The sequence below is a fragment of the Octodon degus genome, unplaced genomic scaffold (assembly GCF_000260255.1).
Source record: "Octodon degus isolate 3935 unplaced genomic scaffold, OctDeg1.0 scaffold00068, whole genome shotgun sequence".
Taxonomy (NCBI): domain Eukaryota; kingdom Metazoa; phylum Chordata; class Mammalia; order Rodentia; family Octodontidae; genus Octodon; species Octodon degus.
Window position 1 is genome coordinate 12661345 of NW_004524644.1, and position 12157 is coordinate 12673501.

Below are 12157 nucleotides of genomic sequence, written 5' to 3' on the forward strand. Positions count from 1 at the left end.
TTGTCTCTTTTTTTCAATGGCATGTACTTTTTTATCCTAAATTTTTTATATATTTCTTTCTTTTTTCTTCCTTCTTCAAATTTTACAAGCATACATATGGTAATATGAATAACTGGTTAGAAAATAACCCTGGGTATTAAAACAAATATTGTGAAATTCAAATTACTTTGTTAAGCTAGATTCTGAATCACTTGTAAATTTTTCTAACTTAATTCTAATTTGTACTCTTTAAAAAAACTAAAAGGTTTATAACATAAATTTGCTACTGCTTATGTTTAGATGTCCCTGCAAAAACCTCATGCAGACATCGCTGGGGCTTCTTGGAGGTGGCTGAATCTAGCTAGAGGGTGCGGTGCGGAGTTCGAGTAGGTAAGGTTGCAGATGGTCCGTGGTGCGATGCTGGCATCCTGGGGAGGCCCAAGCTGGTAGTGAATAATGCCCTAATGGTATATAGCTTTTATAAAATGCAAGGGACAAAAAATTGCTGTCAGTATTGCTGGTCACAGCTTCCTCCTCCTTTGTTGCCTTCTGCCCACAATAAACTCTGTCCTCTGCCGTGGCACCCTGCTCGGGACCCAGCCAAACATAAACTTAAACCTCTACAATCTACAAGATGCAGTAAACCTTTTTTCCTTTCACGGAGGGTGTCAAGTATTTTGGCTAAGCAATGTGAAAAGTGAGACAACATATGAACTTCAAATTACTAATGGTCATTACTCTAATCCTTCTAAATACACCTTTTTTTCCTCAATGCTCTATACTTTGCTATATCTGAAATGAATACAGTGTCTTAGCTACTTTCTTGTTGTTGGAACAATTACCTGATTTTCACAAGTGCAAAGAGCTTATTTTGGCTCTTCGTCGGGAAACTGTCCAGCCCAGAGAAGATGTACCCAAGACACAGCACTGTGGGAGAGTGGCACCTCAGGAGCAGAAACAGTTCATGGCATGGCTGGCAGGAGGCAGAGAACACTCAAGGGATAAGAAAGGACAGATGCCCTCCTCAGCCATGCCCAGAGAAGAAAATCTTTTCTCATCAGGTTTCAGCTCCCAACAACATGCCACACTGTAAGCCCATAGATGGGCTACTCCATTTATGATCCAGTTACCTCCAGAAAGTGCCCCATGAACAAATACCCTCAGCAGGACCCCTATATATCAACCTTGGATATCTATATCTTATAATCTGAGCAAATACCTTAAAGATAACAATACACAATATATTAACCATTGCTAATTTTCTATCATCTTGTTTTGAAATTCTGTATCATTGTTTTCATAATTTTTCCTCTTCAAAATAAAATAAAAATAAGTAACATAAAATAACTTGGACTAAGCATGAACTAAGGATGTGTGATGCTTTTCTATGTGACATGTGAAAATATTTTTTAAAATTAAAATTTGTAGTTCAAAAAGTGCAAATAGTTATATTTTTTCTTTATAAGAAATGTGCTAGTATATTTAAAAATAGAAATACTTTAGTTTTTTCTTTTTGCATTATAGTTTACCTTTATTTTTTCAAAAGGATGACTCTATTAAACTCACAATCACAATAATTCACATTTTTTTCTCTTGGTTCCTCTATTAATATTATTAACTTCATTGCATTAGACTAAAATAATTGCCTCTTTAAAGATGTTAACTTAAAAATGATCTAAAGTTTGCTGTTTTTATGACTTGAGAGGGTTGTCTAACTTTTCTCATCAACATATTAATTTTGTAGTATGACTTATGAATATTTTGCCTTCTTCCCAATATTATTGTGGAATCCATTTAAATTAAATACTTTTAAAAGCTCTGTGTAGCATTACACCATTAAGTCCATCTGGTGGAATTTGTAACTCTTAGGTCTCCCTACATTATTCAGTATAACACCATTCTTAAAATGTGTGCACTCCTCCCTTAAGAGATTGGATAATAAACATATCAAATAGATTTAAACACACAAATATTGACAGTTTAATTCTAAGAAACTGTTTTATTAAATATACTGAAAGTTTGGGTGCAAAGTAATGTATTGTTGAAAGAAATTTCTGTCTCACTGAATAAATCTAGTTTTTCTAATCTTGATTGTCAAATGACTTTGAAATAGGAAATTTGTAATGACTTTGTAAAAATTTCTTCATTTGTTTCCAGGTGATATAAATAAAGTGCACTTTATGTGTTGCTTTGATGTTTAAACAAGACCTGGCATACAAATTATTGACATAAAAAGGCCATTCTTAAATGGTTTATATAATTTTCATTTCTAGGAGTTATATGATTATTATCAATAATAAATAAAATGCAATATTTAAACTGGCTCATAACTGGGAAACATGGATATCAAACCCAGCATGTATTAGTATACAAAACAGAAAAATTAACATGAGTCACAACATTTATTCTAAACCTGTAGTAATTATTTCAACTTGAATGAAATTCTAAAGAAAAACTTATCACTACACAAATTCATCTACTTCAGTACTATAATTAGCTATCTATAACTTAGAATATTTTATTTGTATACTGTCTTTATAGTTAAGAATTATATACATATACTCATTCTTTTTAGTACAAAAAACAATTAAATTTGAATAAATATTTATCAGCTATTTTGAATATAACATGAAATTATTTTATCCTATATAAATCTATGAGCAATAAATCCAGTTTATTCAACTGAAGTGCTATATACAAGTTCATAACCTTTGTTCTTCAGAATAAGGGAGATAATTGTAGTCTATTCAGAGACCACATTACTTTTCCCCATACTGTAGTATTGTAGAACATAAAATAAAATACAGTGTTTCCTCAAAAACAAGATTGCAAAATTAGCTTTATGTTTCATGTAAATTCTGGAAGCATGCACAGAGAATAAAAAGCTTGTGTTCAACCTACACTTAAATATATTAGCTCTCTAGAAATAAGTATTTCATAGTTTAACTTAGAAATATTTATCTCTTCTATTTCTCTAGAGAGACTCTAAAAAATTAAAATGTTTTTAGCATACTTAGTGAGATTAAGAGCACGACAAAACTCCAATTTTAACATTACAAGGCAAAATAATGACACTCAAACATAAATCCATGAACTAAACATTTTTTTTCAAAATGCTTAACAGAGAATAATATAGAGTAAGAGTTAGTAGTCTTTTGTAGATTTTTAAATAGCAAAATGAGTGCTGTCTACTTAAATGCATAGGTGTCCTGCAGATGGATTATTGTATAACAAGATAAGTCATAAATCTTTGATGTATTTCATGTATTTGTTGATTACTGATTAACAATGCTTTTGATCCATCTCTAGTAAAATGATATACGTTGCTTTTCAGTGTGGGCAACCACATAGAGTCTTTAGACTATCACAGCAGTTACTGCTATTATGAGTCAGAGAGCAGAGGTAAAAGCTTTGTTAGCAGGCTTAATAGAATCCGTGTTTTGTATTTAGCAATAGCAGATGCTAATGAAAGAAATGTAAAAGTCATGGTTTATGTTATTATCCTCTCTCGCTCATACACTCCATGTCAGTGGTGTGGTCATTAAATGGGGCCTCTTTTGTGCTTGGCAAGGGAATCATTTTAACATCTGAGTTCTTAAAGCTACATGACATGCTAGAGATACCTAATGGAGAAAAACTATTTTTACATTAATGCATCTGTGGTCACACATAGGTCATAAACACAACTGCAAATTTTTACACTTTAAAATATTGTGTGAGATGAGTACTAGAATAACAACTTCATTATGTTGATTTGTCATTAAATCATTGTGAGAAGTAAAATATATTATATGGTAGGATATAACTCAATGGAATGAGTTATTTTGATGCTTAATTTGGTAAAATTGTTGAAAAATATCTTCTTTAATATTTATCAACTATATGTATTTGCTTCTGGAATGGCTGTATAGTTTCCTGGTAAGAATGGGACCTCTAGATATCTTTCTTCGTCATGAAGTCAAATTCTCTGTTCCTCAGCCCCTGGAATGACATGTAGTTATTCATCTGCATACACTCAGTTTTAATCTCTCCTTGAAGAAATTTAATCTTTATCGCTCTGGTAGTGGACCCATAGTTTCCTTTTACTTAAATTATTTCAGAATCTATATACTCTGAAGTCAAGATTCCAAATTCAATGACAACTTAGCACATAAATTAGGAAATGTACACAGAAATATTGTTGGAATCCACAATCAATTACAAGTTTAGCATTCCTATTCCGAACACCTGAAAATGGCAATGCTCTAAATCCTGAAACTTGTTAAGTATGGACAACATCCTGGAAGGAACGACTTCCATAACTGACATGAAATAAGTGACAGTCAAATACTATATAGAGCACAACATAAACAGAACAAATACAGCATAAGCTAGTTTTTGTGCTCAGATTAAGTCCCATCCACAATGCATTTCATTATGCATATGTAAATGTTTCAAAATTCAAAAAAATCCTACAAAATGTGAACGACTTCATGTCTCAAGCACTTCACATAGGAACTACTCAATCCTTATTTTTCAAAAATCTGAATTTAGTGGTTCCCATGGAAAGAAATGAGTCTCAGATTAGCTGTTCTTCCAAAGGAAACACACAGTAATGTAACTCAAGTATTAAGTTATGTACACAAATGTATGGAACTAAATACTACGTGTTCTAGTGTATGACAGAAATCGTTTTTGTCCGAGATCCTTACATTATTTCACCCTTCAAACACCTGAATCCTGTCTCCAGATGAGCTTTAGAATAATCCAAGCAGACTCAGCAGGTTGCCAGAAAGTTTCTCTCCTCACCTGCCAGCAAAGGATCCAAACATGTTATGCACAGTACTCAGAAGGCTTGTACCATTTAACAGCAAAAGTTCTTCATATTCTATGTAGAGGAGAATCCCAGGATATCTCCCTCACTGTGAGATTTCCCTGTAGCAAGAAGGCACTGGAGATATATTTAACTCCACAAGCTGTCACACTGTGAATCAATGGGGAAGAGAAATCTGCAGAGTCCTCATTATGAGACTTTTTTAATAGTACCACAGCAGTGGGAACATGCAAAGCCTCGTGTCATGGATAGAAATGTATTATTGTTACTATTATGAATGTCCACTGCATAGATTTAAAATATATGTGCACTTTTCTATATTTGTACACAAATGTCTGGATCATTATTTTATCGATGTACCACATTGTTTTATATATTATGTATATATTCACCAACACTGAGAAAATTAGTGGTTAAGTAGCCGATGTCATTCTCTTGGGACTGAAGAAAATATTTGAAAATGGTCAGATTGATTTATTTTGAAAACATATTACAGGTGGTATTAATATACAAAAAATTAATTTTAGCAAATAAATGGATCCTATACAATTAATTTTTATTATTATTTACAAAATCTTTCCTATCAGTCTTTCACTCTGAGTATGCTTCTCTTTTGTTATTTTTCTACTCATGATGGGTAGTCACAGACACTTACAAATGAGAAACACTAACGCCTGATAACGTTGAGGAAATTAAAAATGTTGACATGCTCAGTGTTTATTAGCACAAAATATGCACTGATACTTCTGCATGTTTCATGGTGACATCCCTTGTTTTATGTACCTAATAAATTGTCTTGAAAAGTTAAAATTGGCTATTATTTTAGAACTTTATTACAATCAGTTCCATTTTATTGCCATAGTATTTTTGCAACAGTTCCTTTCTCATTGGAGTAGTCATGGAAATACATTTTGAATATTAATCACACTAAATTTTTATTTCCACAGGAAGTGAATTCTATCTTATTTTGGGAACACATGACTTTTCCATTTATCTTGCTATGATTGAATTAAGAGCAAAATTCAGAAATACGTTATTATGCCATAGGAAGAAATATCCATAAATGAAAAAAAAAAAATATATATATATATATATATATATATATATATATATATATAGTGCTGGTTACCCCATCCTTTATAGGCTGAGAACACTGTAAAAAATAGAGAAACTGCTCTTGTGCATTTTGCCAGCCTCATGGAATCCACTCTTCACTGTACACTATGAATAGAGTATGTGCCATTTTCTAAGGCATGCTCTCTGGGACTAACAGACTCAGAGAGATATATGTGGCTGAGTCTACACTTTAAGAAAATTGAAGTTTATTCTCTCATGATTATCATTTGTACAGACGCATCTTTCATTTTGTTAAGCAATTACAACTAAAACTTTACGTGCAATCACTCATGCTAAACTCTCCGAATATAATGTGGGTCAGATAGACAAGATTGCATTAGTCTTGCACTAGGGATGGATATATTTATCCTTACATTTGTGACGATAACCTCAATTCTAATTCAATTCAAATTTCATTCCAACTCATTTCAAATATCACTTTATCAACTCAATCACAACATTAAAATTAAAAGAATTGGTATTTAGGACTGGTAAGTTAATTTCTAAGTCTCATTCTATCTATCTCCGCATCTAATTTATTAAAATGTCCCTGAAAATTAATTCTAGTCACAGAGGAATACAAGTAAACACGAAAGCTCCCACACTGAATTAGACAATACAGCTCGAAGAATCATAGAAACACATTTCATCCACCCACTTTGTGTCCTCATTAGGCTCCACACTTTCTTTGTTCTGTAGGTTCCCCAAAGCAAGTGGGAACAAATAGTCCAGGTAATGTCTTTGCACTTCTGTCTTTAGCAACCAGTGCCATGAGGTTGATTTTTATCCAGCAGATAGCAAAGTTAATTTTATAAAATATTGAACTAAATGACATGGCTGAATTTTTTCAAAATAAGAAACCCATGTAATATATTAAGAACATGAATTTTTATAATTGAATATATGTTCCCAGGAAGGATATCAGATAATGTTAATTTTTAAGCTACTAAAACCTGGATACTTTTTTGTCTCTTTGTCACTGAAAGGGCACTGCTCTTAAAATGAGAATGAAGCCACATGCTTCAGAAACTTGGATTTAACAAGCAGGGCTAAAATTTAACCTTGCATTAGTCATTATAATTTTTAGACACTGTCTTAATGTGTGAAGGAAGAATTGAACTCTAGAGCTAGAAAGGGCACTGTTAAAAGACAAGATTGCCTTTTTCTGTGACAGATATTTGTGTTAGATCATTTCCTTGGCTAGGAGCAGAGCTTGGGAGGTATGTGGGGGCCACACAAATTTGGCTGAGATTGCAAGCCTTTCTTGCTATATTTCCTTCTCCTTCCTCTATACTTTACCAGGGAGTTAAAAGAAATATGACTGAGTGTTAATTGGTTTTGCACTGCTGTGTTCCACATTTTTTACAGAAAAGATACTTCTTTGGAATCTTGATTCAAATAAGTGTGTTCTGTTCTATCTTGAAGGATTTAAAGACAGAATATTTTGCTGTGTGCTATTCAGAAAATCCAACTGGTACAGAACCTGAAAATTTCCTTTATTTACAATGTTTTCTTCATATATATATATATATATACCATATCTCAAAACAGCTAGTGATGTTCTTGCAAGATTAAAAAATGGTTCTTATTTTTATATTATTTGCAACTTCAAAACATAAATTCAGTTAAGTCAGAAATGTAAATGAGGCTGACTCAGAATGTATACTTTTCATTTCTTTTCCAAGAATAGTTCAATAAAAAGGAGGGGATCAAAGGCAACAAGAGATTGTGAGTAGATTTCCAGGCTTTCGCAGAGAGCCAATTGGTCAAGCAATGGCCGTGACTCATCCACGTGGCTGACACTGACAAAGGACCTGCAAACTGCCGTACAGGGTTACAGGATAAATCGTGAGGGGATTTGACTGACCTTATCAGATACAAAAGTTACATTTCTTGTTATACAGGTCTTGCTTTATCTTGGTCTAAACCATCCAGAAGAAAAGTATAAAAATGAGGTATATAAAGTAAAGCTATATTGATATGCTGAGCTGTGAATGGCTGAAGTCAACAGCTTCTGCAGATAACCCACTACCATTGTGGACTGCTGGACTGTGTTGGGTTGTTTTGCTGAATTCACACACCTATAGTATTTAGATGCCAATGGAATACCCATGTCTGACAGGACCAAACAAAAAAAAGGGGAAACAAAGGAAGGACCATTTTGTATCTGTATATACAGAATAGTTGGGATAGATATGCAGCTACTTCTGCTTAAATAAATGAGAAGAAAGATTTGTAGCAATAGTGTTTGAACAGGATATGCCGGCTGTATCTTGTACTACGGATAACCTCTAAGAAGATGACAATGTACAATGTATTAAGTTTTGAAACTGTCCTATTAATCTTTTTTGAAACTGTCTCATAGTTTCTCAGTAAAATAAGAACAATAGATTTCCATTTTGCAGTCTGCACACTTCTTGCTGAGTGAGAAGCAGAGGCTTGCAAGTGAGGCCAGTGAAGCTGGAGCCCAGACGCCTTGCTTGGGTTTAAATTTCGCTGTGCCATGTGTAAGATTGGTGGCTGGGAACACACTGTTCACCCCTTTAGGGTTTGCTTTTTCTGCATAGGGTGAATGTTAATAATGGCTCTCTCTTACAGCTGTTTTGAAAATTAAATGAGGTAACATACGTCAGCATTCGATGCTTCAAAATATTTTTAATAACTCTTCTTTTTTCTGCCATATATAGTCTGGTCTTTGTTCATTGAAATTTGACTAACTTATTTCAATTTGTAATTTTAGACTAGAAATGACCTTGTCAACAATGCATATCAAATAAAGTTTGTTGATACTGCTCTGTCCTGTTGGAAGGAAAGTCTCCAAGGATTGCTGCTATTTTTGCTTATTTTGCCCAAGTCGGGCAGATTGCCATCTGAGTCCTTTGTCCTTGTGGATTACACATACAGTGGATTATGTGTAAACTTTGGAGTCAAACATTACTTCCAATGCCTTCCATTTATAATGTTGTGTAACCTACCCAAGAATCACATGAGTTAGCATCTATTACTACTGCTGAGAAGTGGAAACTGAAGCCATGAAATTGAAGAAGGCTTAAAAAGACAGAGAAGAGCAGTCATGCTTTATCACCATTTCCCAGGATTTGTACTTTGGAACTTTGGTCCTTTCTGTGGCTTCAGCTTCTTCATAGATAATAATCTACTGCACAATTTAGTGCATCCCACTCTTATTAGGCACTATGGAAAATATAGAAACATATTTTCTAAAGTTTGTCCCGACCTTCGAAGTTAAGCGCTGCCACTGTCTACTATGTGAACAAAATGAAGCTTTGAGGAAATGAGCAGTGAGCTTTGGGTCAGAAAGCCTGCAGGGGAAGGTTGAAAGGGTGCATCCGGAACAGGGTAGAGATGTAATGCTGGGCAATGATGGTGTCAGACGGAGAAGCAACAGCCTGCAAGAGGCAATGACCCAGTTATCTGCTTAAAAATAACAGAAACATACCAGAGAATGTGCAAGTACTTAACTTTTTATCTATCTATTCAATGTTAGAAAGCAGGAATATAAGAAAAGTGTCACTGATTTCTCTCTGCTCCTGTACAAGTGTTCACTCTCTACATAGAATGCTTGATACTATTTTCAGTACTAGGGATTGATCCCAGGCCTTTGTGATAGAGGAGCCTACTCTAAAATTTATGTCATCCTAATCTTCAACAACTAATCACTCAGATGTTAAGCAACATTAGCAATTTTTGTTATACCGTGGGGCTCCATAAAATGACTACACTTACATAAATAACTAAATACATTTGTGAAAGTCCTGTACTTAAAGCTTTGGCTTCTAATTTCTAATATCTGATTTCTTAAAACTAATTCACTTTATTCGGCAGGTGGTGATTGCAGAGGTCTTGGATTTTCCTGTAAGGGGGAAAATACTGAAGTTTGTTTTAGTTTAGACATGGGCTATCAATGACTGCTAACAAAGCAGAATTAATGGACACTAAATCCTCAGAAAGGAAGATACTAGTCAAAATTAGAAGAGATGGGACAGGAGGCCTGCTAGATGCTTCTCAGGTATTATGTGCTACATTAATCTTTACACTTTCTCAGCTTAAGTTGTTTGTCTTTGAAATGATGATAATGACACTTAACTCATGTGGATTGCCGAGTAGGTCATGTGAGGGCATATGTTCAAGTCACTTAACTAGTGTGCATCTCCAAAGTCTATGTAGAATCCTTTTTATAATCCCTTATTTCTAAATGCATATAATCTGTGAGCAAGATGGTATTATTTTCTGTATCTTGAAAGAAAATAAAATTTAGTCTTACAAAAGGTAAGCAACTCAACCCATGTTGAATAGCTGGTCCACGGTGGAGCTGAGGTCCAAGAGACGCCGTGCACAGGGACTGCCCAACGTGACCTCCTAGGAAGCTTGCAGTGCCCTGGAGTTGGGCCGGCTGTGCTTTCCAACAGTGTGTTGCCTAGGAATTACCCTGGTACTCAAAAGCATAATCCACAAACTTCAGGCTACCTTCGCTATACTGCTGTTTATTTCTCTGTTAGAAAGGCAATATATGTTAAATCAGTATTTGTACTTTCACTTGTACTTTTTGGAAATGTAGGAAGCATTTTAGAAGAGCTCGTTTTTATCCATGTTTGTCACTGCTGTGGCATGATCGTAATATCTTTGTTCAATAACTGTAAAAGGTGCATAATTAAATATTAATTCAAATTTCCTTATGAACATAGTTTAATGGTATGACAAACCACAGTACCCCAGTGTATATCTGCTCAAGTCAAAATTTTACCATAGGAAATTGTGACTTATCAGTAATAATTTCCTATAAAAGCAATTGTAATGGCTATTTATTAGGATCTGAATTACAAAGGTCAATCCATAGCAATGGATTACACTAACCTGCATGATATATAAGTTACTTAAAATCTACATAACTGCAGATATTACTCTGTTAAAGTCTTATTTAAAATTAAGAGTCCTCTGAAGCATTGTTATGTACATGTACATCATTTAGCTACAGCTCATCTTTCCCTTTATCCTGACAGCCGCTTTTGCTGCTCTTTCTAGTTTCTGAGGCACCTTTCTCACATCCAACTCCTTCAGTCAAATCTTTCCTGTGTGTACAGATCTAATCTGTGCATACAGGTGGCTTTCTGATATGACAAGTCCTCATGCAGAAAGAAAATAAAGCAGGAATAAAGCATAATCTTTGAAATAAAACATAGTATTTATCATACTTATTACAGTTATATTTAAAAATTCCATAATCAGCATTGTAGGGTCAGTATAGGTAATATAAATACATATGTTTATATGTCTATAAATATATGTGTGTATATATTTTTAAGGAAAGATCTACAGGGTGTTCAAGGTCTCACTACTAGATCAGACTCATAGTGATTCTCCTGCTTAAGGCCTCCCAAGTGCTGGTATTACAGGTGCACGCCACCATGCCCAGTCTCAGTTGCCCTCTCAACACGCCCTGGGCACTGGGCCTGCATGGCAGACCTGGGATCGAACCTCTGGCCCCTGTGCCTGCTTGCAGGTGCTTTAATCTGCTGAACTATTTGGCCAGCCCTGGTAATATAAATATTCATATATAACATATGAAGGATTCACTAATCAGCTAATCAAGATTTTTATTCAATATAACATACAAACACATGTTGAAAAGATTGCAAATATTTTGTATGCATTTGAAAATTAAGAATAATTCCAAATTAACTGAGAATTTATTTTGTAATCTCTCAGAAAATGTTAGCATCTCTTTAGTTTTTCTGTTGTCTATGGTCATTGCTATGCTTAGGAATGAAGGGATTGATTACGTATGGACGAATTTTCTACCTGTGCCTGTGTAAATGGAAAATTGCCTGCCAGGCTTACTGATACACTCTACTAATGATTTTCTCCTTCAGTTGTACCAAATAATCTGAGCTGCTGAATATAGGCAAAGGTAGGTAGGTGATCTAGCAAACTTTAGTTGAACACATGCCATATAGGAAAGCTTTACTGCATTAATTTACAAAACAACTTAGTAGCCAAAAGGCATGAGGCAAGTGCTTTACAAAGATGGGCAAGAGTTCACTGCTCTAACTGGGGCTACCAGCAATTATTATTTTCTACTATTTCATTTTTTAAAAATATATTTCAATTGGTGTTAACTTTAAAAATCAGTTACTAAGAATAATTGACATATTATGTGATGCACTGCATCACTACTATGTTTTGGGCATTAAGCTGTGTAACCCTTATTTATGAGGAATAGATTCCAAGCAC

At 34.3% G+C, this 12157-nt stretch overlaps 1 pseudogene; it reads left to right on the forward strand.

Moving 5' to 3' along the window:
• The first annotated feature begins 9830 nt into the window (after positions 1–9830).
• LOC101563938 overlaps positions 9831–12157 on the forward strand; it is a 7527-nt pseudogene continuing 5200 nt past the window's right edge.